Here is a 27943-nt window from a genome sequence, read left to right as displayed (position 1 = left end):
ATTCGAACCGCCAACCTTCTGATCGGCAAGCCCTAGTAATCTAAATTGACAAACAGATTATGTGATGTCTCAATTCAAGCTAGTGTGTCCTATGCAGCTAAAGAGAAAATCAGATGTACAAACAAATGTCTTGAACAAGGAACAAGTCAGCAAAAGTCTTGCTGGAGCTGTTAAAATAAGAAAGAAAGAAGCAGCTTGCTGTGCATGTTTTGATATAGTTAAGCCAGCTGCCCAGACTGTACTTCTGAATGGAGAATGTGAGCAAATTTTGGTTACTGTGTTCTCAACAAGCAAAAGACAATGAGCAATAGCCCAGGATAAATAGCCAATGAGTGCTTTGGGGGTCAATAATCAATAGTGAAAATGCATATATGCAAATCTTGAAAAACATTATGTGGAATGCTGTGGAAGGAAGAAATGTTGGAGTGGCTGGATAGGAAACTGGGAGGTACACTGTGCCTGTGCAGCCTTCCCCTGCTTACAGCAGCCTCTGCAGGTCCAACTGAAGGAGCTCCAGAAATGCATATTGCTAGCTGACAACAGATGCTGCTGCCAAAAGAGAAAAATGGCAAACAGTCTCCTGCCTGTGCATGCACAGACAGTTCCTCTGTGGATCCCAGCCAGCATCATTTAATGTGGCATGTGCCAAGAAGATTCAATTTTTAAAACCACATAACAATGACCAAACTGTGTGGCCCCCACCTCTAAAGGTAAACACTCTGACAAAACAGCAATGTTAACTGGAGCTATTGCAAATTTAAATTCAGCCCAAGGGAAGACTTTGAACCATTCATGTTTTAAAACTTGCAATAAAAAACCCCAAAACAAAATCCAAAAGTATCGGCTTAATGGTTAGCCAACATCTTGTTTCGTAAGGTCAGAAATAACTATCTGGAGGTTAATGTACTGGACCTGAGACTTCTATTAAATGCCAAGCTTTGAATTACTTTGTACAAGTGATTTGGCCTCCCTGTGCCTAGATTTCCAGCTTCTAAAACAAGAATGAAGAATAACTGCAGCTTTGAAAGGTGAGACATTTGACTCACAAGAACAACTATGGCCCCACTAAGGCTTATAGATACATTTAAAGTCATTTGCAATGTCAGATTTCAGAGTTTTAAGTTCTTTCCCTAGAATTCACAAAAGGCAGAATTTTACTGAATATAGAGATCCCAACAAAGCCAAATATTACTCAGAATATTCTGGCATTTATCATCAAAATGTGCAATTTTTGTCAAACCTACTGTGAACATTCATCTTGCAACTGAGTGCTGCAACCCTCTGTGCCTGATTTCCACTGCAATGATGAATGTGCCAGCAAAACCTACATTCTACGTGAACATTTAAATCAACATTTAGAGGAGTTTTGTTTATCACAAAAAGAGCTTGGGGTCAAATTCTTGATTGTGTCCATAGAAAAGCAAGCAAAGTCACTTAGAACTGCAAACTGAGATTTATACTGAATTTCTTCAAGATCAAGTTGAATGGCCACAGTTTTCAAATGTTCACAATGGTGCTTTTCCAGTAGGCCAACAAGCAGCAGGAGCAGCATTTTGAACACCCTGCTTTACACCTCTTCCTCCATGTCACAGTGGCTTTTTTCTCTCCTTCAGGGAGTCAACATTATCATGATGTCACAGTGGCCGCCTCTATCCTTTAGGGAGGCAATATCAACATGAGGTCACAATGGCCAGCCGCTCTCCTTCAAGGAGGCAACATCATCATGAGGTCACAGTAGCTTTTTTCTCTTCTTCAGGGAGGCACCATCATCATGCGTCACAGTTGCTTTTTTCTATCCTTCAGGGAGGCAACATCATCATGAGGTCACAGTGGCCGCCTCTCTCTTTCAGGGAGGCAACATCATCATGAAGTCACAGTGGCTTTTTTCTCTCCTTCAGGGAGGCAGTATCATCATGAGGTCACAGTGGCCACCCTCTCTCCTTCAGGGAGGCAACATCATCATGAGGTCACAACGGCCAGCCTCTCTCCTTCAGGGAGACAACATCATCATGAGGTCACCGTGGCTTTTTCTCTCGTTCAAGGAAGCAGCATCAGCATGAGGTCACAATTGCCAGGCTCTCTCCTTCATGGAGCCAACATCATCATGAGGTCACAGTGGCTTTTTTCTCTCCTTCAAGGAGGCAGCATCATCATCAAGTCACAATGGCCAGCCTCTCACCTTCAAGGAAGCAACATCTTCATGTAGTTCTCAGAGGCAAGAAGAGAAGGCATGGTTTGTAGGAATCCCAGTTAATAAGAAGTTTGGGTAACCCAGCACAGTTTGAAAGGAAAGAAGTAAATCTAACTATTTCCACAACAGGGACTATACTTGGCTTCCTCAAAAGCATATTGTTTCAATCCCATACACGCTCTGACACTGTAATACAACTGTCAACTTCTCCTTTCTGTCTAATATAAACAGAAAGAATTAGAAAGAACAAACAGCAGTTGAGTTAATCCTTTGCTTCATAAGTCTTCTGCTGACTTCATGATCTTCAGCTAGTTCTTGCCTATTTGTAAATGTTGTGAGGGCTAAACTGCATTGACACAGCAAGCTCGACCACAATTCCATAGAGAGCTTTGGGATTAGAGTGACTTCCACTCTACTCATTCCTGCTAATTTCTTTCCTGTAAATAATGAAATGTATAAGACCTGCGAATTTGCGCCAAGTCAGACACACAATACCCAGCCCATATTGTTTAAATAAGCCTCACAGAATGGAGGCTACACACAAGTCCTGAGAGGTTTTCCATTTCATTTCTCATGTAAGTTTTCATTTTCCACTGCCCAGCCACTTCATAAAGTATTGTAACTTTGCTTTAGTGAAAAGGTTAGCTTTGCTAGCAAAGAAAGTTTGTGCAGTGGTTAAGAGACTGAGCTATGAACCAGAAAATCTCAGATTCAAATTTTGGCCCAGCCAAGAAATCACTAACTCTGAGCCAAGGCATGCTCTCTCGGTCTGCTCCTCCTGTATGCCATGTGAGCACAAAACTGGCTAAATTTCCAGAGATGCTGTAAAGATTACTGAGGATATTATATGTTTGAATTCTATAAATATCAAAAGTTTACACATCATAGCATCCAAGATATAGCTATTGGTTGCTGCCCTGTAATCATAACCAGATATGTCAAATTGTGTCCAGACAAAACAAAGTCTGACATTTGTGCTTGACAGTGAAAACTACAATTGTGTGGCATGGATAAGTGCAGCCGCACCCACTGGATCCACTTCCATTGCTGTGCCCCCTTCATCAAGGGCATGTATGCAGAGGGGAGCCTGCTGGGTGCACATAGGAATCTCTGTGATGTAGAACTACATGAACCTCATACCCAAATAGAGCTAGACTAACAAGCCTATTGCCTATACTGAGCTTCTGGTTATAGGATGCGAACAGAAACAACATAAAGATTATTTAGATTGGTTAAAAGGCCCTGCCTGGTTAAAAGGCCCTGCCTGGTTGACAGAAATGGATTAATCAGTGGACATTCCAGCAGAAAGGTACATGTTAAACACGGAGCTTACATACACTCTGCTATGTCTCAGAAGTGAAATGCTTTTCAGGAAAAAGAGAACCTAAGTCTTTTGTGGTGTTCTGTATATTTCATATTTCAAGGCCCTCTGTTTACACATTGCTCCTCATACTGGAAATCACTGTCCTTTCCAGGGGTTATGGGTTCATCCACTAAAGGAGATCTGGACTCGCATGGTGAGATGAACCTATTGTTTTATTTCTTTGGATGACAATGCAGACTATGTTGTTGTGGTTAGGGTGAGTTGAAAGAGGAATTGACATAAATACTGGCAGGATGAGTATGGCATCTTGCATATCCCATTGCCCAGTAGACATGCATAATAGCCAAGGGATTTTGGAAAAATGCACAGGGCAGTATCAATCAGTTAGTGTGCCCATAGGCTGGTCAACATACTCTTGTGGACTGCTCAAAGAACGTACAGAATGCATTAGAAGATAATGTATTACACTAAGTATTGCTGAACTGAAGTATTCGGTCTAGCAATTTTCAGACATTTCAGTAAGGTGTGAATTAATTGTCTTCTAAAGGTTGGGTTAAACTTTAAGGGGCAAAAAATATTCTTACACTTGGCGGGGCAGCTGTTTTCCCCTCACATTTTCTATAAACAAGCAGCGTACCAACTGTGCATTTTGAGTCTAGGCATGTGGATCTTTACACACTCATTTTGATCAACACACAATGGATGAAGCCTGTAAGCATTCTCCTCCACACATTCATTTCTACTCTGTTTAACTATCTTCACAGATTTACAATCTTCAAGGAACCATACATCATCTACATAAAAAATGAAATTCCCTAGCAACACGTTTTTCCCTTTTAAAAAAGCTGCTTTACTTTTCCAAACCACTGTCCATTATTCATGTGTTAAGTGGGGGACAGATCTGGAAGTAAAACGAAACACAAAAACACCTTGAAAGACAATTAGTTTTAACTAATTCACATCTGAAGACAGAGAACAAACTTTTGTTACAACAGCTTTCAAAAAATAAATTTCTTCAAAACCTTGTCAGAGACCAGATGTATCCTAGTTACCATTACATAATGCACAATGTTTCACTTGTATAAAATAGAAGATTATTTTCCCCAGGGGGAAATACAGTATACACTCCTTTAAAGTTGTTGCTAATGCCTTCAGACTGGGCGCCTGAGTTAAATAAGTGTTTTCAAAATGTAGAAATGGGTCGAAAGGCAGGGTTGGGCTGTCACTGCTGGACTCAACAGAGCCTTGTTTCAAACTGTCTTTTTCCAGAATTGATGAAAATTGCAGCCATGTTAATAGAATTCCATCTACCAGCAGTAATGTTCTGAATGCTCTTCCCACACAGGTCCACTAGTTTGCATGGGGACACTGGCAAGTTGATTCCCACTCAGTCTAGTAAACCCATGCCAGGATAGCATTAAAACATAATAAATGCATGAACTGGAGCCCAATCATGTGGTTAGGATCTCTTTTACACAGAGGATTATTTGAATCAGGTCTACATATCAAAGAAGCGTTTCAGTTAAACACGTTGCAAACTTTGAATGAGAAATCGGGTTAGAAAAACCAGAACTCCACAGCGCCCTCTGGTGTCACAGTGTTAGAATACATAAACAATGAATATAAAGTGTTTTTTTCTTTTCCAGTGTAGCCGAGTCCTATGTCAAGTGTGGAGAACCTTTGGTCCTCCAAATATTGTTGAACTACAACACCTGTCACCCCTGGCCATTGGCTGATGGAAGTTGTAGTTCAGCAACACCTGGAGGGTCAAAGGTTTCCCCACTCCTGATCTAAGTGGTATGTAACATCAAAAAAGGAGTGAGAGGAGTATGGAATGTTTGCATTTCAGAACTGCCTTTCCGGTTCCAACCAGTCGAGACACGTATTCTGTTTTCCAACAGGAAGCACTTACAAGCCTGCTTCTGAGATAACTGAGGGAATTACCAAGGAAAACATGGACTTCCTTTTGTTTGTCTCTAGTCCCTGGTATTCAGAACTATACAATTCTATACTGTGGAAAGTGGGAATTATCTGACCAAGAGTTCATTTCCTTTGTGCAAATCCTATATAAACCAGGGCATGAACTTTAAATTAAGAGGGTATTCTTAGCTAATTTATGAGGTTTTAATGGGAAAGCAAGTGATAAGTTTTGTTATGTGATGTTCAACATATTATCAGTTTAAACCTGTTTTTCCTCCAGTGAACTCAAGGCAGAATATCAGCAGTAGAGTGATAAAATTTTGAAGGCAGGAGTTTGTCCCTGAAACCACACTAGCAGAGTAAGTCCATAGCCATGCCCTCAAGGAGAGCCCGCAACTGCAAGCAGCTGTTAAATTATATGTATATGTATATGTATATGTATATGTATATGTATATGTATATGTATATGTATATGTATATGTATATGTATATGTATATTTATATATGTATATGTATATAACATATTTTTCACTCTATAACACGCACCAGACCATAACACGCACATAGTTTTTAGAGGAGGAAAACAAGAAAAAAAATATTCTAAACGAAATAGTGGATATATGATTTTTGTGGTTCATGCTGTGGCCACAGACATGTGATCTGACAGTGAGTTTGGAGTAGCCCAATGCAAAAATCCTGAGGATCCATGTGGATCCATGCTTTGTCACGGAGGAGGAAAGGAAGGGGAACCATGGATCCTCTGCTCACGACTGCAGCAGATTCCCCGCCACCCGCAGGCATTCGCTCCATAACACGCACAGACATTTCCCCTTACTTTCTAGGAGGGAAAAAGTGAGTGTTATGGTGCAAAAAATACGGTACATGTCAGATAGCATGGTGCCCTTTTTATTAGCATCAGCTCACAGTGACAGAATAAGAAGGTAGTAAAAAATGGTTTAGTGGTTATGACATTGGGCTTTGGCTGGAGACCTAGGTTCATTTTCCTATCAGCTATGAAGTTCATCTTGAGACAGTCATTGCCTGAGCCTAACATACCTAACAATGGGATCATATGCCAAACCAAACCTGTCTTTCAGTCACTATCACCACCACAAGCCTACAACACTGGCAAATTCTGCTGCAGCAGATGATGTCGTCCTCCCCCCACATTCCTGCTCCCTGATGCCACTGAAGAAGACAATGGTTTTATCCATTTTATTCTGTGTGGTATGCTAGGTCAAGAGCTGGGCTAAAATCATTCCATGCTGTTGGTGAAAAATCACATATTTGCGTTCTCCTATGCGTAATATCTCTCTAGAAGAAATAAAAACCAGCATAGAGTTGAGTTTCATTGTAAGATGAAAGTCCCGTTTTAAATTGGTATTTTCCACTGACAGTCTGGTACATAGTCTATCACTTCATCCTGAGGCATGTGTAGAGTAGATCACAGGGACTGACCCGAGTCATCCCATGAATTTCATGGTTCAATAGGGATTTGGACCCATATATTGCAACAGTCCAATATCCCACTACTCCACATATGTGTATATGCTATATGTGTATATGCTATATGCTATATGTGTATATGCTATATTCTGTTTTCTACCCCATCCACAAACTTCTGCTTCAGAATTAAAGAGAGAAAGAGGATTTTCTGGTAGGGGGGGAAATGTTTCGTAGGGTTGTTTTTTTTAATATAATCCCAGGTAATTCTAATCCATCCTTCTATTAAATGGATTTATGCAAATAACATGCCAGCCGCTTCAAATGAATGAGCCTAATGCTAGTTCCCTGCATTATCTCAATCAACTGATCCTCAGCACCAAAGTTTGAAAATGATCCCCATTTAAAAGCCTACAAATAAAATGGTATTTCCCTCCCCCCCCCACTAATTTGTGGCAGTCTTTTTGATGGTGGGGAAGGTTGACAGAGAAATGTGTTCGAACAAATAACATAATACCACAACTTGCCCTCCAAGCATGCTGCAGCTTTAATCTCTGATGGCGAGAGCAGAGTAAACAGCGCAGGCAGGGGGTTCTCCTTAACCCACACATGGCTAATAAGTTTAAGATAGCAGGCCAGTGCATTTAAATAAAAATCCAGAGTCAGTTTAATAGTATTTGTTATAAAGCTATATCTAATTGTATTAGTCAATCTTTATTAGAAGGCTCATAAGTGCAGAGAACTCTATTATAATCCGTTTTTCTAATGATCTCTTCACTATCATAGTCATAAAAGTCTGGGATAAATTAATCATCTGTTTGCAATCATGAGTAAACATCGAGTCAATTAACAATTGATAAATAAACAGCAGACTCCTGAGGCTACTGCTATTAGAAATGCAGGCACTGCTCATCTCCCACACAGCAGCACAGTTCCGCCATTTAATTTCAGTGTGTGTTTCAGAGCTAGGCCAGAACTATTTATCTAACTCTTGGTCACATGGACTGGGGGAGAGTTTAAGCAGAGGGATAGATAGATATAGATAGATAGATAGATGATAGATAGATAGATAGATAGATAGATAGATAGATAGAAATACACACACACACACACACACACACACACACACACACACACTGCTTGAGCTTTTGCTCACATCCACGCTACACACAGTCATACGTAACTTTCCCTTTTAAAGCAAGCAAACAAAAATCAGTTTTGGAAGGGCAGGAGATCCTTAAACAAAACAAATGAACTATCCTCTACTGGGTGAGAATACAGGTCTGATCTTTTCTCTTTGAAGGAGAATAGCAGTTTAGGGGTGATGGTTTTGAAAGGAAAAACCTTCCCGAGGAGAAAGGTTAAAGCACTACTTTTCTACCTGTTGATCCATCACCCTTTGTTGCAAATTGCTATGACTGTTTTTTGTTCTGTAAATCCCCCTGGAAACTGAATGGAAGAAACACTTTGGACCTTCCTTTGTCATCAGGGACCTTCTCCAAGCTTGGACATTGCGATATACAGTGGTACCTCAGGTTACAAACGCTTCAGGTTACATACGCTTCAGGTTACATACGCTTCAGGTTACAGACTCCGCTAACGCAGAAATAGTGCTTCAGGTTAAGAACTTTGCTTCAGGATGAGAACAGAAATCGTGCTCTGGCAGCAGGAGGCCCCGTTAGCTAAAGTGGTGCTTCAGGTTAAGAACAGTTTCAGGTTAAGTACGGACCTCCGGAACGAATTAAGTACTTAGCCTGAGGTACCACTGTACAGCCCAAACACTTATTTGAGCCATACTTGGTACCCAGGACTTGAACGAAGCACACACAAATACTTTCAATAGTTAATCAGTATGTTTCAATTGCCATCTAAGTTCCACAATAATGTTGCCAAGGAAGATTATCAGTTACAGTAAATTCTAATTTTGATATTGAAATGGGGGGTGGGGAGTGGGGATAGGTAAGTTCAGCTCAACAATCCTAAAGGATGCTGTTATTATACCCAGGCAATAGCTAACTGACAGCTCACTTTCACATAACATTTTATTTATTTGTTTGTTTACATTTATATCCCAGCTTTTCTCCAAGAGTTCTGTGTGAGATACAGGGTTTCCACCTACTCCCAACCATATTACCATCACAACAACCCTGTGGGGTAGGTTAAGTTGAGGGTTAGTGGCTTGCCCAATATCACTCAGTGAGCTCAGTGAGTGGGGATTTGAACCTTGGATTCCTGGTGAAGCAACAGCTGTGAATGTGAATATTTGTCTGCAGAGCTTCACTCGCAAGTTTATTTTACTATCCAAATCCTTTTTTCAGAAAGTCCAGTGTTTCCAGAAAACACAAAGCGATGCTAGATGAAAGGGCGCAACCAAAAGATGGGGGGGGGGGTGCTCCTGAAATATTTGGTAGCAGAAAAGGAGGTGCGAAAAATGCAAGGCTACATAAAAATCTTATAATCCATGAGCAGCCTTGATTGCAATTTTTCCACGGACAGCAATTAATTTATAGCTTCAAACACAGGAGATAGAGAATCCTGTTAATCAAGAAAAAGGGAGCCATTTATTGCAACTGTTCTTTTAGAGCATTTAATAACATTGCATCAGCTTGCACACAGCAAAATAAAAATTGAGGATGGGAGGAGGAAGGTTAACAGGAGACATGCCAGAATTAGAAAATGAGGTTCAAGGCAATATTTCAACTGTGAATTTTTAAACTTTAATGAAGTTGGCACACACTCCTGGTGTTAGATAACAAATCCTGGTGTCAGTACTATAGAAATAATCCACTTGCAACCCTGAGCAATTTTATATTTCTGACATTCTAACACCTTATAAACTGTATTGATAGCCCACATATACCATAATACTTAGGAGCTCACCCATAGGAAATATTTTTATAAGGCAGAACTGTGTAAAAGCACATAAAAGCAACATGAATTCTGAATAGTAACTCCATATTGATCGAGGATGCTTCCATTGTTTAGCCAAAGGCTAAACCTACCCTAGCTGCAACCTAACATGCTAAATAACCAGTAAACTATTCCATCAAAGTTCCTATAGGTTCCAGTTGTGATCGCGTCACTGTCCTGCAGACTTGGAAATCATGGCCATGTTGATACATAATGGACAGCTTTTCTTGTCCACATAGTCAAGGCCTGAAAGGTAGTTACTTCAGGGATAGTGTCCCAAGGTGATAACTTCTGCCCAAGCAAGGACTTCCAGGGTGCTTCTGCTAGTCACTTGCTGCCTGCTTTAGGCCATTCATACATGACTGGGTTTCTCTGTTTGACAGTCTGATACCAGAAGACTTGAAGCAATCAGGCCTCAGTTTCCTACATACTGGGTCCACCAGCATAGTTGATGATAGAAGGGAATGTAACATTAAGGTAAAGGTAAAGGGACCCTTGACCATTAGGTCCAGTCGTGACTGACTCTGGGGTTACGGTGCTCATCTCGCTTTATTGGCTGAGGAAGCCGGTGTACAGCTTCCGGATCATGTGGCCAGCATGACTAAGCCACTTCTGGTGAACCAGAGCAGCGCACGGAAACGCCGTTTACCTTCCCTCCGGAGCAGTACCTATTTATCTACTTTGACGTGCTTTCGAACTGCTAGGCTGGCAGGAGCAGGGACCGAGCAACAGGAGCTCACCCCGTCACAGGGATTCGAACTTCTGATCGGCAAGTCCTAGGCTCTGTGGTGAGCATCCTTAATTAATATATACAGTAAAAAATAAAATAACTGCATAACAATTTAATGCTCTGCGTAAAAGGTGTGTCTTTAGGAGCTGCTGGAATGCCAACACTGATGGGGACTCTCATGTTTCAGCACAACAGTGGTGCCACCAGTGAAAAAACCTGCCTCTGCATTACCACGCCATGTATATCCTCGTTTTGACTATAAAAGAGCATGCAAGATAGCTAACAGCATTCAAGAATTACAAGCAAACAATCATAGTAATCAAAAATTAAAACAATTCTGAAATAACAATAAGAGATCACATGGCAGTTAAATCAATCAAAGCCATCAGAGTCAGCATAAAAACCCAGGTTAATAATAATAATAATAATAATAATAACAACAATAATAAAGTATTCATAGAAACAATCCCATGGGAGAGAATTCCACTCCTGGGGTGCAGCCATAGATAAGGCCAACTTGTGTGACCTGATCAACCTAGTATCAGGCCAATGGAAGGAACAAGAAGTACTAACGAAAGAAGAGTGGCAGATGAAGGTGATGGACTTTGCGGGACTGGCAAAGCTGACCGGGAAAATCCGAAACAAGCGTGATCAAGCATTCTAAAAAGACCGTAGTAAATCTATACAATATTTGAAGGACCATTGTAAGCAACTAGCAACACAGGCAGGGTTGTAAGAAGACTTGCAACATTAACTGTATTTACCTTTTTTATATTTATTTAAAATTAAGACACTTCAGATGAGTGAATTGTAAATTGGAAAATGTATAAATGCTATGATACAGAGGTTAACTTTGAAAACCACGAAGTGGGAGGGAGGGGAGTCAATATGCTCTTAAGAGCTAAAGAAGTAAAGTGAATAATGATGATGTGATTAAATATTATAAAATGGAAAATCAATAATAATAATAATAATAAACCTAGTATCAGGCCATATCAGAACATAGAGAAGGGCTCACCTTAGATAGGATGTATCACTGTGGATAGGATGGTAGCAATTTCACTTATCATCTCCGTATTTCCATCAAGGATGGATCCAAAGTAGTTAGATAAAAATAAAAGCTCAACCTGTCAGCTCTGATTAAACCCCAGCACCCAAGAATCTAGAGGGGGAAATCTTGCAGCCAGGGATCTGTTCTCCCACTAACCTGTAACAATATTTTCAGGGGCTACTTTCAGTTTGCAGGCCTCCAGTTGAATACTCCAAAATGATTGGACATTTCTTCTCTCTTAAATTAATGGCAGAACTGTTCTTCTCGAGAAGAACATAAAACCCCAAAGAACTCAGAAAACTTGCCCAAAACACATTTCCCCAACTTGGAGTGAAGTATCCATCAGTTCAATCGGTTTCTTTTCAGCGACTGTTAGACACATTCCTGAGTATGAACCACCTTCTCCTATATTGAGCTGTAACTTATGACAGCAGCTTTAATTAAGATCTACTGCATAACATGGAAGTAGAGCACATGTATTTGACCATGCTAAGTGTAATTGGTTGACTGCTTTCTTTGTCATTTGATTGAGGACCTTGATCATATTCATTTTAATAAAATTAGGACAAGTATCATTTCAGAAAGAGAAGTAATTATCTCTAAACTGTAATCTGCCTTCCTTTGAAACGTACGACATGGAGAGTTCTCCTTAATGGCAAACTTATAGTCGAAAGACTTAATTAAGCATCTTTTCTAATCAAATTAACTTTCATTTCCTAAGTAGAGGTTTCTAACCTCAAAATGGCTTTAAACCATTGTTTCTTTCAGCCATTACCTTTGAAGAGAAAGATAATATCCCCTTGAAGCGATCCTCTTAGAATGAGCTATTATGCACTGACTACAAATACAGATATAAAGCTAAAATAGCACACACAAACACATACTGCTTCACTGGCTATTGCAAGCTAAGTTTGAAAGCTTTGGAATTAGGTCGGATGCCAGCAGGAAGTCACAAACAATATGTTTTGTCCTTTTAAAATTAAAAACAAGCTATTATGCAAAAGCATTTCTTCACGAGGAAGCTGCAAATGAAAAGGTGTAAAATGGCTGGTTATCATGCAACCTTCTGCTGTTTATAACTGGCAGGGACTGTTTAACGTTAACGAACAAACTGCAACACTAAAATATAAATACACAACAAAAGACTAGTATTTCAAGCATTTGCTTCGGTATACACTTTGAAAGTTGATTGATAATCTGTTTCAAGGTGTACTATCACAAAAAAGCATTGATAATAACAACTGCTGCTCCTGCTACTCAGGAAGCTGAAATGAAAGGCACAACAAGCAGACTGAAAATCAAGTTGGGACTCATTTTATGCAAATAGGGCGGGCTCAACTCAGCGTACTTGCTGCAATACGCTGTTCACTCTTTCCAGATCAGGTATTCAGTGGCGCTTGCCCATATAGGCCAACAGCCAAGGGAAGGTGAGGAGAAGCCATGCAGCCATAAGGAATGAAGGTCTGTGACCCTGACTGTAGGGAGCCCCTTTGAGGTTTTGTTTTGTTTAGCAGAGACTACTCTGCAAGCCATTTTGCCAATATAAGCACTTTCACAGGCTGAAAATGAAGGTTCGGAGCCGGATGAGTTTGGGAAGCTGAATTCCAAGATTGATGGTAGTCATCATTGTCATGGAATTCCAACCACATTTGCAAAATTTATTAAAAGCCCCGTTCTGCTTAGAATTTCTAGCCATTTCTCCAGAAAACATATACACACGTATAGCGTGTATATAAGTGCCTGTGTCTATGCGTATAAAGGCGACTCTCAACGTACGTTCTGGAAATCTCACATAAAGCCAAAAAAAATTCCCGGACACCTGCCCCCCCTTTTTTGCCAAATGTATAAAGCTGAATCCATGCAGGTTAAATGTGCGCAAGTTACACTTTACAAGTGTGTTTGTGTGTAGTCAAAACATTTCCACAATGTTCCATCTTGAATCCTACTATGAGCATGCCCCAGAGGCAATTTGTCTTGTTGGTACCTCCAACATGAATATTATGTGCATGTAAGTGCACATAGGCCCATAAATGAATGGATGAGGTATGATTGGCTGGTTTACTGTGATAATATAAATTTACTTTTGCAAAAGCTTCTATGGTAGAGCACAGTGGATAAACTGAACAACAGCCTTTTGCTTTGACTGCATCCAAAGTATGCAATAATAGCCTAACTCAGTGGTTGAACACATTCTAAGCATGCAGAAGACCCCAGGCTCAACCCAGAGTTCTTCCATTTAAAAGCCTATTTGATTTTTGGGGAGACATCTGCCTAGGATCTTGGAGAGGCAGGGCCAATCGGGCTAGGCTGAATCCAACGATCCAACTCAATATGCTGGATTGGTTGCAGCTTCCATTACATCCCGCCCCTCCCCGTGACCCCATGGAGATCCTTTATGGGACCTCAGAGGGCACTTATGCATAGGCAGCCCATCTCAGAAGAAGTAGTTTATATAACTGGATATCCTAACCTGGCCTTTTTTTTACAGACTCCTCTCTGAGCAGACAGGCTGTGGGTTCCGCTGTAAGCAGAGAAGCTGGTTCCAGATCAGGACACCAAGCTGTAATTGTGGCCATTTTAGCTTAATCCCTGCAGCAATTTCACTCCTCTCTCTTTCTTCATGCTGCGGGCACAGGACAGCATCTTGTGTAATGATCAAAATGCATGCTACTGAAAATGTGGCAGAGAAATGTGTCACCACGTAAATATATTATTTAATGCCCAAGGTTATTGTTATTAGCGCTATGGTTTTGTTCCAATGTTTTGCATTTTGCTTTCTCTAAAGGAAACTGCTTGGTTATTTTTCATCATTAGAGTTTTGCAGGTATAACATGACTTACTCCTAGTATGCGCATGATCGTTAGATTTAAGAGCAAAACAGCAGGGAAATAGTCAGAGGAACACACCATTAAGTCCTTTCTTTATCATCCTTCTCTTGCCTCCCTTCACTAAGCATGCTGATTCCCCCCCTATTTTTGTTAAATTGTGATAGACATCCAAACATCGAATGTGCAGGTTTTGTTCATGGTTGATCCAGGCTGTTTGCCCAGCACCATGACAAGCACCTGTGTTTGAAGTGGAGTCTGCTATTGTAATATTTAGTGAATAGGATTTCATTGGGAACTGATCTGTGTGCAGTGAGGAAAAAGGTCCTTTTACACACTACTTGTAATGGAGTGGAAAATTACATTTCCCATTGCAAGAACATCCCCATTAGTGGGAAAGCATATTCTTTAGCAGAGAGCTGGAATGCACCTCAGGCAGTGACGGGGTGACAGCCCAAGTAATGGAGGCTTGGAAAGACCTGGAAGATACTGAAATGAAAAAATGTTTTTCTTTATACATTGTGGTTGCTTCATAAACGTTCTTCCCTGATACATCAGAAGCAATTGGATTTGGAACAGTGAGGTAAAACACAAATTTAAACAAGCATGCTTGTCATTTCTGAGAAGGAAATATACCCTTGTAGAATAGAAAATGTTATAATATTCTCCTTAAGTAACTGTCCTAACCACTCAGTTTATGGTAGAGATGCTCCATTGTTTTAGTCCGCTGCTATAACTCTGCTACAAGGGAGATTTCATAAAGTTTGATGGCTTAGGGCCGGTTTATGCATTATGAAAGCCAAGCGGAGACCGCTTGAAACAGGCGGTACTGGGCCATTGATCCACAATGCAAAGCCATAATGAGAACAATGGCTTCCCTCATGGATTGCTGTGAACAAGTGGAAAGTCTCCATGGCACACTGACAGACATTCCTGACAGGAGCTGATGGTAGCTCACATCCTATGTTAATGGCTGCCACTAGTGATGCTCCTTAAGTTTATCCATCTCGCAACATGTTAAAAGTATTGCAAAATCATGACCTTTGCCTTTGAAACTAGTCTTCTGCCCATAATTCATACTGAGAGGGTCATGAGCTTCTGCGCCTCTCTTAGGTTCATGTACAAGCTGAGTTCCTCAGAATAGATGCTTAAAAAGGTAGCTCCTGTTTGGCAACTGTTTGTTCTTTGCTGACACTGACATGAACTTTTAAAAATGGACATGCAGATTTCTCCCACACACCCCAAAGGCAGTGCAGGCATTGTGTAAAGGGGATCTCTATAAAAGCAAGTCACAAGTCACAAAATATAAGAAAAGCCCTGCTGAATCAGACCAAAAGCCTATCTAATAGTGACCAACCCAGTGTTCATTGTTAACAAGCGTCCGCACCATCAGTTCTGTATTTTTTATTTTATTTTATTTTTGCAGGACCTTAAATTTGCAGCAGGTCATGGTTTTCTTAGAATGCACTGAGCTTATGCAAATTTCAAATACTGTACACCTGAAATGTGCACAAATGCACAAGGTAAAATAAGGGTGGTCAGTTACATATCAAAAAAGAGGACACATCTACATATGCTACATTTTGTGTATATTTAGAAATAATAACAATAATTTAAATAGAAATCTCATACATCTCAACCAGTGCTATTTTTCTAGAAAAAGAGGTGCTGGAACTCATCACGAACATCTCCCTCGTTCTCTTAGAATGGCAATGGCACACACTCAAGAGGTGCCGGAACTGAGTTCTGGCAAGTTCCAGCTGGAAAAAAGCCCTGATCTCACCATAGAGAAGAAGGCTGAGATCAGATCACTTGTGTGCCTGCTCTTGTGGTGGCATCTTTTGAAGGGCAACTTCAAAGCCCCTGCTCTCCCTTCCTCTAACTCTTTATCTTTAATCCAGACTTCAACCAGGCAATTTTTCAAAGAGAGGACTTTTTCCAGAGACCGTCCTCTGCTAGATCCTTCAAACAGAGGACTCTTCACTGTAAAGGATAAACATGACCACCCTAACTCAAACTTCAAAACAAGCACCCCATAGTCTGCAATACCACAAGACCCATCCATCACATATCTTTCAACTAGACTATTGCCCTAGTTGGATGTGCAAACGTTATAAAGTTCCTCTGATGTGTACCAAGGCTCACTATCATGAATACGGCACCTGGAAAATTTAGTCTTCTTGTGATTTATTACAGCACATGCAAGCATTTTTTTGCAATTTTTTTTTCTTTTTGTAATTGCATCACTTTGAAGTAATAACTGCAGATATGGCTTGCCACTTTACTTGAATAGATCTGTTGCTAATATATGGTAAGCAGCTCCTGCTGGGTGGACTCCTGATTGCCATGGACTTTCTGCAATTCTGTCTTCAGTTTGCACAATGGTCACAGTTTTGGACCATATCTTCAATTTAGGCCTTTAAATTGGGCTAGCACATTGTATCCCTTGTCCATCATTCACAGCCTACCATTCCAATATGTCCTTGGTGACTCCCACTCAGCATCTCTGGGCACATCTTCACTCCTTTGAACACCATTACATTTTCTACAGATACACCAGCTCTGCCATTCCAGAAGTCACTGTGTGTGCCATCTGTGCATGAGCTTCCCTGCTTTATGGTGAGTCAACGCACTATCTGTTGTCTTCTACCAGCATATGTGAGGATGCAATAAGTGTTGCAGCACCATGATCCCTCAGATTTGAACAAAATCAGAAAGCTGCAAAAGTGCGCACTAAGAATTTACAATTATCTGTATGCTTTTGCACACTTCCTGGACAGGGATATTTTTTATAACCAAGGTTATAAAAAAATCTATCTGTCAGTATTTAATCGGCATATTGAATCAACGAATTAGAAGTGGGGACAAAAACAAACAGGAACACCTACTAGTATGAACAGGGAAGACCAAAGTTATTCCACATATACTAATTCAAATACTCTGGCCTAATTTGAATGGGTGAAAAGTGGATTAACAGCTAAATAGTGCTCATATGTGAATAAGTCATAAGGCTTTCTTTTCTTTTGTTTTCCACCCGCAATACTTTCTCTCTCTCCTTGCTCTGACTCTAGTTGGGAAGGTTTTTGCTTGTTGAATTTCCTTCTTCTGACTAGCTGTTCCGATGGCACAGTAAAAAAGGACATAGAGCTAATTCCCAAGACTCCTGGTCTGAATCAGATAGGAAATTGTATCCAGTGATACAATTTAGTTACCTTTATAAAGGTTTATTGATTTCTATCATTATTATGGTTTTATGCATGTTTGATTTTTAATTGGTTTGTGCATTTGAATTGAGTTTCAGCTTCTATTGTATTTGTATTTGCTTGGAGAGTGATCAAGCAGTTTATAAATCTTCTAGATAAATAAACAAACCCTTCCTCATCTAACCCCAACACTGCAATGGCAGCCAAATGCACACTGACCAAGCTACTGTGGGTCAAAATTATCCGTAACCCAATTAACACTGGATGTTCAGCTATTTCCTTTGGTCTCAGGACAACCTAGCAGATGTTGGCACTGAAGAGGAGGATTCCATTTTGTTACACATATTTTTTGCTTCAGGCAAGCATTCCTGATGAATAACCTTGTGAAACTTAAACAGAAAAGAATCCCGTGGCATGCTAAAGGCTAAGAAATATATCACAGCACAAACTTCTGTGGACCACAGCTCATTTAGTCAGATGTATAAAAAGACAAAAAGCATTGAGGACATTTTAAAACAAACTAGATTTTGTTGTTTCCATATCAAGTTATAGACCACCCCATCCCAAAGGCTTGAGTGGGAAGAGAAACAGAAACTGGTTATGATGCTCACTTAGCTGAGCCACTGCCCCTCCCTTAATCCAATAAAAGGAGCAATTCCATGCAACCCAGAACTATAAACCAGTGTGATATTCACCATTTACGCTAAACGAAATATGCATTCCACTCCATTTTTATGCATTCGATCTAAATGTACACAATATCTATGGTATATAATTATCTGCCTTAGAGAGTTCAATTTATTGTTTAAAAATAGAATAGATATTATAGAAAAGAGCAGTGTGGTAAAATGATTTAAATTATATTGGAGCGGTGGGAGGTTGGTGGGGGGGACTTGCTTAGAAACCCAACAGGAAAAAAAAATAATTTCAATAATACTCCTGATCATATTTTCCACTGTTAAGTGAGCAAAAAATGTGTGGGTGAGAAATAAATATAAATTTCTCGATGGCACCATCATTGGCATTTCTAAGCATTCTTTTTCTAAATATATTCTTTATCTGAGCTGTCTTGAAGTACTTTTAATATAATTAAAGGCACAAAATGAGTGCCAGACTTGTCAATTTCGACAACAAAGTGCTGAAAGTCTTAGTGAAACCGAAAGATCCATCTCCCACACATTGTAATGAATAGGTTCATAAAAGGAAAATAGTTTAATTACATTTTAGTTCATGGATTGTTAATAGGCTGGAGTATCTAAATTGAATAATGTGATTCTGGTATAATAATTATGTGTAAATGAACTTGTTTAAATGATATTTTACAGCTTCTTTATAAAATTACAGCTAGAGGCAATGCAGTGATAGACACACAAAGGCCGTGCAAAAATTATCATAAACTATTAGCTTGTTTGCAAAGGGTTTTATGTTAATCTTTTAGTACTTAAAGCACTCTGCAATTAACATATCACGGGGAGCTGCCTTGAAGCAAAGCCATGCAAATTGAAGTACTCAGATAAAAAGCCATTCACATTTTCTTTAAAAAAATGAAAGAAAAAGGGTAGTGTAGCACTCAAAGAAGACTGGTTTTATATTTGAGATTAAGGAGGTGTAATGATTGTGTTATCTAACGACGGTTGTAATTAAAGCTTTTCTCCTGAAGACATGACAATAGATACGGCATTGATTTCGCTGTTTTAATTGTGAAAGTCATTTCATTCCAGGGCAGAAGATATGAATAGCCTAAAATCAAAGGGCTAAAAGATGGCTTTGTTGATATTACTTGTTCAACAGCTGCCTTGTGGCTTGATACACAGATGAGAGGGAATGGTGAAAGAAATCCGGGAGGTGCTCTGTATTGTAATTTTCCTGCTGGTTTCCTTTCCTTTTATTGAAGGGGGGAAAAGGCAAGCTAGGAATCTGGATAGAATCGTAAACAAGCAGCCTTTTCACATCTCAGTGCTGTTTTTCCTCCATTAGATTCTCCTGAACAAAAGGAGTCATAAAAGGACCAGGACTAAGGCTTTTATGGCTGCACTTCACCAACGACAAAAGTTTATGCAATAAAGCCATCATCTGTTCTCAGAGATATCACACTTTTAGTGGAATATAGAACTCTCTGTGTGACAATAATTCCGGTTATCAGAAGCACTACAGAGGCGAAACAAAACAAAGGGCAAAGAGCACAACAGTTGCTGTGTTTTATTTATGTTATGTGTACATATGCCACTGTCTGCAACGATAGCAGGAACCAGAATTTTCTATGACCAGGTTCTATGGAAAGAATCAATTCTGTGGAACATCACCAGAGAATTGAAACCTAGGGAAAGAGCCACTTTGAAACCAGTCATTGGGCAACTCTTACAATGTTAAGAAAAATGTGTGTGTTCTAAGTTTAACCTCCTGTTGCATCAAAGTTTGTATACAACAATTTTAACAGATTTTCCCTCACATTTGTATCAGATTTGATACAAGTTCTCAGTGGCGTAGCGTGGGTTATCAGCACCCGGGGCAAGGCAAGTAATTTGCGCCCCCTAACCCGTGGATTTGCGCCCCCTAACCCGTGGATTTCCCTAACCCCCAGATGTTGCGCCCGGTGCGGCCGGCCCCCCCTGCACCCCCCACGCTATGCCACTGCAAGTTCTTATGATTTGCCAGGGTTGGGTAACTTTGCTACCAGTATGGACTCCTTGGGGTTACATTCAATATAGCACTAAGTAACTTGTTCCACGAGGGACGCGGGTGGCGCTGTGGGTTAAACCACAGAGCCTAGGACTTGCCAATCAGAAGGTCGGCGGTTCGAATCCCCGCGACTGGGTGAGCTCCCATTGCTCGGTCCCTACTCCTGCCAACCTAACAGTTCGAAAGCACATCAAAGTGCAAGTAGATAAATAGGTACCACTCCGGCAGAAAGGTAAACGGTGTTTCCGTGTGCTGCTCTGGTTCGCCAGAAGCGGCTTAGTCATGCTGGCCACATGACCTGGAAGCTGTGCGCCGGCTCCCTCGGCCAATAAAGTGAGATGAGCGCCGCAACCCCAGAGTCGGTCACAACTGGACCTAATGGTCAGGGGTCCCTTTACCTTTTACCTAACTTGTTCCATCTGTGCAAGGATTCATGCTTGCATAGTGAACAACATGTTCCTTAAATTTGTTCTGCAGGTTGTCCCAACCCTCCATAATAGATTTGGAGAGGGTGAAGGGTGCATGTAGTGGGGGTGGGGTGGGGGTGGACTTCTGTTGCACAAGCATAAATCCTTGCACTAACAGAACAAGTGCATTGGAGTGTGTGCCCTCCTGTGTGCTTTATGATAAAGCATAAATAAGACTCAAGTCATGAGATACTCAATGGGAAAAAACCCTCTGATGCTAGTTGACTGGACACAACATTTGAAATCTCAAAAGGTTAATTAAAACCTTGGTCAAAAACATTTGTTTGTTTGCTTGCTTGTTTGCTTTTCTATCTGGCTCCAAGTATTCCTCCCACCCCAGCTTCTAAGTTTTGCACAAAGTTTTCCACCCCTCCCAATAACAGAAGCGTATGCTCAAATGAAGAGTAAAGACAATTAATCCCTATTCATTCGGAGGATTAATCTTCTGTTGTTTCAGTTTACCTCTGAATCTGTGATCCCCATGATTGTGAAGGATTCTGATGCTGAATGATGCAGTTCTCCTGCTAAAGGAAAGGAAGTCCAGCCAGGAAAGCTGCATGAATGAGATGTGCTAGTTCCTTTCTTCCAGCATCCCTTTAATGGGTTGCTTACACTTTTGTTCTAGTCATCCTCTCAGAGTTCAGAGAACAGTATATGTATGTGGGGTCTATCAAGACTTCCTCTGCATAAATGCTTGAATATATTTATGGAACGAGTCCTGGAGAAATCCCATTGGCCATCTTTGGATATCTCTCTTGTCCTGTCTGGAATTCAAGCATTATTATTTCTTCTTCTTCTTCTTCCTCCTCTTCTTCTTCTTCTTCTTCTTCTTCCATAATTTTTCCAGCTAAAGTATTCTGAAACTACTTTCCTGTTTCCAAGGACTTAGTGTGGTGTGAGAACCAAAGTTCCTTCCTCCCTCCCTCCCTCCTTCCTTCCACACTTATACAACACTTGCACACTTACACAAAGTTACTACACATTTGACAAAAAAAGGAAATATCCTCAAAGAAGACTAAATCCCCCCCCCATCTTATATTTGTGCAGCTGGTTCTTACTGCCTAAGTGTAGACCCTAACATTTGTCCCTATTGAAATTCATTTTGTTAGTTTGGGCCCTGTTCTTCAATCTGTTAAGGTCACATTTATTTATTTATTTATTTATTTATTTATTTATTTATTTATTTATTATTGAATCCTGATTCTGCCTTCAGTGGCATTGGCTACCTGTCCCAGTTTGGTATCATCTGCAAATTTTATTAGGTCAAGGTAAAGGGACCCCTGACCATTAGGTCCAGTTGTGACCGACTCTGGGGTTGTGGCACTCATCTCACTTTATTGGCCGAGGGAGCCGGCGTACAGCTTCCAGGTCATGTGGCCAGCATGACTAAGCTGCTTCTGGCGAACCAGAGCAGTGCACGGAAATGCCGTTTACCTTCCCGCCGGAGTGATACCTATTTATCTACTTGCACTTGACGTGCTTTTGAACTGCTAGGTGGGCAGGAGCAGGGACTGAGCAACGGGAGCTCACCCTGTCCTAGGGATTCGAACTGCCGACCATCTGATCGGCAAGTCCTAGGCTCTGTGGTTTAACCCACAGTGCCACCCGTGTCCCGCAAATTTTATTAGCATCCCCTCAATTCCTTAATCTAAGATATTGAACAATAACCGGCCCAGGACAGAACCTGCAGCACACAACTTATCTCTCCCCCCCCCCAATGACAAGGAACTGTTAGTGAGCACTCTTTGGGTTTGGTCTTTCAACCAGCTACAAATCCACCTAACAGCTACCTTCCAGTCCCCATTTTACCAGCTTCTCCACAAGAATATCATTGCAGATTTTGTCAAAAGCCTTACTGAAATCAAGATACACTACATCAACAGCATTCCCCTAATCCACCAAACTTGTAACACTCTCTCTCTCTCTCTCTCTCTCTCTCTCTCTCTATATATATATATGATGAGATTCGTCTGCTATGAAAAAAAGAGGACACCTTAAAATAGAGGCCTGTCCTCTGTTAAGCTGCCCTACCTTGGCAATGGCCTGCAAGCCCCTTATCCCTCCCCCAAACTTTTTTTTGTGGGGTTGGGTGGGGAGCAGCAGGCTCATTGACCAACACAGATTCAAAGCAGTTAGGCGAATTAAGTACAAGCAAATCAACCCTTTGAAACTTGAATGTGCAACCTGATTTTTGATAATTACTCTGTTGCTCAAAGCCCAACAGCCTATGTTAGAACACTTTGCTGCAGAAAAAGAATACGTGAATGAGTGGAACAGAAGGAAGCATAAACTTGAATTATTTATTTATACAAATCACTGCTACTTTAGGTTTTGCTAATAATCTTCATTTTAGCACAAGCCCATTCTATTCAGACTCATTACTTACTAGAATCCATTCCATCACTACTCTCCCCCACCTCCCTGTAAATAGCAAATGCACTAAACTACAGTGTAATTAATATAATTAAAGTATTAATAAAGATTGAAAGGGTTGGACACTGTGTGAAGTGCTTAATTTTGTGTATATTTTTCTCTGATTGACTGTTTAGGTTTGTGTTTTGGCTGTCACCAAGATTATGTGTAATTAAGCCAAAGGAAAGATGTGCCTCTCTTTTTCTTTAATGAGAGAGGATGGCAGACAAATTCATGGCTGTTTGGGTAGTGGGTGGTAACTCTGCCCACTCTTTTGTAGCTGCTATAATTCCACATTGTTCTTTATTCATGCATTGCACGTTCCAGTATATTTTGGATACTTCTATTTGTATGCAATGGAGAACAAATGATTACACTGGGAAAAGCAAACATATGAATTTTCAACCTCCTATAGCAGGCTAGGTGGTGGAGATGGCAGTGAACTTCTGGCCTTAAAGCTACTGCAGCACAGTAGCTAAGACATTGAGCTGTAAATCAGGAAGTCCTCAGTTCAAATCTGCCATGAACTCATTAGTTGGACTTTGGAAAAAGACTCTTTCTCTCTCTCTCTCTCTCTGGCTGCATTTCCACAATATAGGCTAATAGTGCTAACCTATCTCAAAGAGTCTGTATAGCATAGTATATACTATAGTATAGTATAGTATAGTATAACAAAGGTCTGTATAGTTAAAGCTATGGTTTTCCCAGTAGTGATGTATGGAAGTGAGAGCTGGACCATAAAGAAGGCTGATCGCCGAAGAATTGATGCTTTTGAATTATGGTGCTGGAGGAGACTCTTGAGAGTCCCATGGACTGCAAGAAGATCAAACCTCTCCATTATGAAGGAAATCAGCCCTGAGTGCTCACTGGAAGGACAGATCCTGAAGCTGAGGCTCCAATACTTTGGCCACCTCATGAGAAGAGAAGACTCCCTGGAAAAGACCCTGATGCTGGGAAAGATGGAGGGCACAAGGAGAAGGGGACGACAGAGGACAAGATGGTTGGACAGTGTTCTTGAAGCTACCAGCATGAGTTTGACCAAACTGCAGGAGGCAGTGGAAGACAGGAGTGCCTGGCGTGCTCTGGTCCATGGGGTAACAAAGAGTCAGGCACGACTAAACGACTAAACAACAACATCTCAATGAGATGTAAGAATGAGAAAACAATGTATATGGAACACTTTCAATTGCCTATAGTGCTAAGCATTACATTGCTGTTATTAACACTGAAAAGCAACATTTGCATGGGTTTTCAATGTGGAGAAACACAGGAGCAGGCCTGGAAGAAGAACATGGCATGGGACCTGTTTTATTTATTTTTTTTTTAAAAAAGCTTAATGTGTGAAGCTGAGAGGGTGAGAAAGAGAGAGAGAGAGAGAGAGAGAGAGAGAGAGAGAGAGAGAGAGAGAGAGATGTACTAGGCTAGGCAACTGTAGCCACCACAATTTTCAGTACAGTGGTACCTCGGGTTAAGAACTTAATTCGTTCTGGAGGTCCATTCTTAACCTGAAACTGTTCTTAACCTGAGGTACCACTTTAGTTAATGGGGCCTCCTGCTGCTGCCGCCGCACCACCACGTTCTTAACCCGAGGTACTATTTCTGGGTTTGCGGAGTCTGTAACCTGAAGCATCTGTAACCTGAGATACCACTGTACCCCCAATGCCTGGTGGCAGCTGCAGGACCTTTTGTGCCACCTGTCCTGATGCTGCTACCCACTGCAGGTACCCATTACTGCCCACTCTGTGACTGTAGAGACACATAACTCGTAACTGCTGCCTCCTCATTGACCTCCCCAAGGGGCAAGCCTGGGCAGTGTAAATCGAGGTCCTGGGATGCCCAGATGACAAGACCCCCCTTATCAGCCTCACTGATGTGGTCCAAAGGAAAGCTGAGCAATATGTTTGGTGCCAGCTTGGCTGCAGAAGTTGCCAGAAGGAGGTGCCCAAGGTACCATTCAACCATCTTAGGGACTCCACTCATCCCTTTCTTCTCCTGAACATGCCCTGCAAGGCTGAACATGTCCTGCAAGGTAGGATCAGTAGCAGCCTCTGTAAGATGACAAACTCTGCCCAGGGAAGCTTGACTGCAACCGACACAGATATCTCTTTGGCACTAGGCAAAGACACTTCTGTTCTCCCGGGCATAAGATTGTCTTTTGTTTGTTTCGCAGCAGTTGCTGGTGGTACATTCCTTTCTATCTTCTGGGGCTGTAAGTGATGGTTAGACTAATGGTAGCGAATGGAAGGGTTGGTTTTATCATATAAATACCTCGTATCATGTTTAATTTTACATTATCTTGCTTTTCCTTTGCTGTATTGCCCCTACCCTAGTCAACAGAAGACAGAGATCAATGAGATCAGAATGGTGTTTAAGGATTACTAAGAGTGTTGTTACGCAATATGGTCTCAATACTGTGATGTGGAAAGCAGTCGAAAACTACCACATCCAGTTCCTAAGGCCTATGAGAATTCTAGTCCAAGGAGATGACATCTGATATTCAGGAAGGGAAGTCAGGCTTAGTAGGAGGAAAGGAACCCACCCACCGCCCGACCCAGGCCATCAGTTTGCTAAAGATTTCCCAGAGAAAGGATAAAAATGAACACAAAGGGCGAAGCGACAAGCTATATTATTGCATATGTTTAGCAATTGTATTGACCACAACAGCACTGTTCCCAAGAGTGCTGAAATAGCTTCCCAAACTCTTGTCCTTTAGTGATTCAGAGTGTGTGTTTCTTGCCTGAACTTAATATGGCAAGAGAGATGAGAAATTCCAAGATAAGATCTTAGCCATCAACTATTTGTTTCCTAACTTGCTGGCAGTTCATGTTTTCCCTTTTTTCTAAGCCATTAAAGAGAGAGAAAATAGATATACTACGACTGCACAATGGATCAAGCACAGATATTTTGCATTGAAAAGACATTGCTTGAGATATGTGCAGAGCTTGGTTGAAATATGAAATCTTCTGCAAACTTCAGGATAACCTTTTTTGTTTCACAGAGGGAGTGAATAAAATAAATCCTTAACATGCACTCTTTGCTTGCCTACTAAAAAGCTTTATATAAACAAACAACAAAATGGACTCAAAATGGTAGTGTCAGTCTTTTCTAATGGCCAGAGGTGTGGACAACACTTACATTAAAATCAAAATCAAAAGATTGGCAGGTCTTAAAAGTCCTCCTAGCTGTTTCTGTATCTGCCCTTAAATGTGAATGAGGTATTCTGGGCAATCAAAGAAATTGAAGATGGACTGGATATCTTTGCAGGTTTGGTTTAAATGAGACCAGTGATTAATCTTGTTTACAATAGAACATTAGAATATTGTTTACAATAGAACAATATTACAATTAGCAAAATAAGTTCAAATAAATTATTTTTTTCCAGTGACCTCTACTCTAAACATTCTTTTATATCTATACACCTAAAGAACAAAATGGCATACCTGCCCAGTTCAAATGAGGACAGCTTTCTAGCAATTATATCCACATTATTCCTTTATAATGATTCTTTAGCTGATGGATTGACCTTGCACAGGAGATGGAGGAATCACCCACACCACTAGCACACATGGAAGAGTAGAAGCAAAAAAGGGAATCCCATTCCATCTGTGGGCTGATAATGTAAGAAGAGAACATTGTATGTTACAGTGGTGTATAATAGTTGATGAAAGTAAACATGCAAATGAGAATGTCAACAACTCCAAACAGATTTTTGAATTACAGATAGGTAGCCGTGTTGGTCTGCCATGGTCAAAACAAAATAAAATAAAAAAATTCCTTCCAGTAGCACCTTAAAGACCAACTGAGTTAGTTCTAGGTATGAGCTTTCGTGTGCATGCAGGTATCTGAAGAAGTGTGCATGCACACGAAAGCTCATACCTAGAACTAACTCAGTTGGTCTTTAAGGTGCTACTGGAAGGAATTTTTTTATTTTATTAGATTTTTGAATTATTAGTTAGATATATTTACTAAGGGCTCATCAACATTTTCACTTGCCCTATGTTTCCTAGGCACAGGTCCCCGGGAAAACCCACTGTTTACCACTGAACGATCAGAAAATCCAACTGACATTTGTTAATTGACATTGAAGTTAATTTAAAATGGGAGAATGTTGACATGTAAAGTATGCAGCAGCTCAGCTTTTCTAGGAAAAGCATTCCATTGCCAGGGGGGCCACCACTGACAAGGCTGTGTCCTCAACTCTCCACACCTCTTATTGAGGGAGCACTTGAAGAAGGGCTTCCATTGATTATCTTAAGGTATGGGTTGGTAAATATGGGGGGAAGAAGTGCCTCTAGATACTAAGCTCCTAATCACCCAGGGCTTTTTAGGTCAAACTCAGCACTTTCAATTAGATCCCAAAAAGAAACAGAAGTAAGTGATAAGATACTCATCTAAATGTGAGCATCAACATTTGCTGGTATGACTATCTAAAAAACCAGAGAAACATACCGGTATGTCTTTGAGCGTTCACAAAATTCATCTGGGATTGTCAGCACACACATATGATCACTGAGAGCAAATGGTAAACATTCACTGTAAGTGGATGGCATGATGGGGCTGCCCCACCCCACTGATGCAAATGTGAGCATCAACATTTGCTGGTATGACTATCTAAAAAACCAGAGAAACATACCGGTATGTCTTTGAGCGTTCACAAAATTCATCTGGGATTGTCAGCACACACATATGATCACTGAGAGCAAATGGTAAACATTCACTGTAAGTGGATGGCATGATGGGGCTGCCCCACTCACCTGACCTCTAGCCACCTGAGTCGCTGCAGAATAC

General features: G+C 40.7%; 1 protein-coding gene and 1 long non-coding RNA gene across 2 annotated transcripts in view; one reads left to right on the top strand and one right to left on the bottom strand.

The window, feature by feature from the left end:
* The window catches only part of LRMDA (leucine rich melanocyte differentiation associated), a 734468-nt gene that overhangs the window by 165257 nt on the left and 541268 nt on the right, over positions 1-27943 (bottom strand).
* On the top strand, positions 6542-14294 carry LOC309343161. Its single transcript, XR_014157137.1, has 3 exons — positions 6542-6662; positions 12948-13030; positions 14058-14294. It is a non-coding gene; the product is annotated as an uncharacterized lncRNA (long non-coding RNA).

This window comes from Podarcis erhardii (assembly GCF_964252035.2).
Source record: "Podarcis erhardii genome assembly, chromosome: 5".
In the NCBI taxonomy this organism is placed as follows: Eukaryota; Metazoa; Chordata; class Lepidosauria; order Squamata; family Lacertidae; genus Podarcis; species Podarcis erhardii.
The sequence above is the reverse complement of the archived record's forward strand: the minus strand, read 5'-3'. Positions and strand labels throughout refer to the sequence as shown.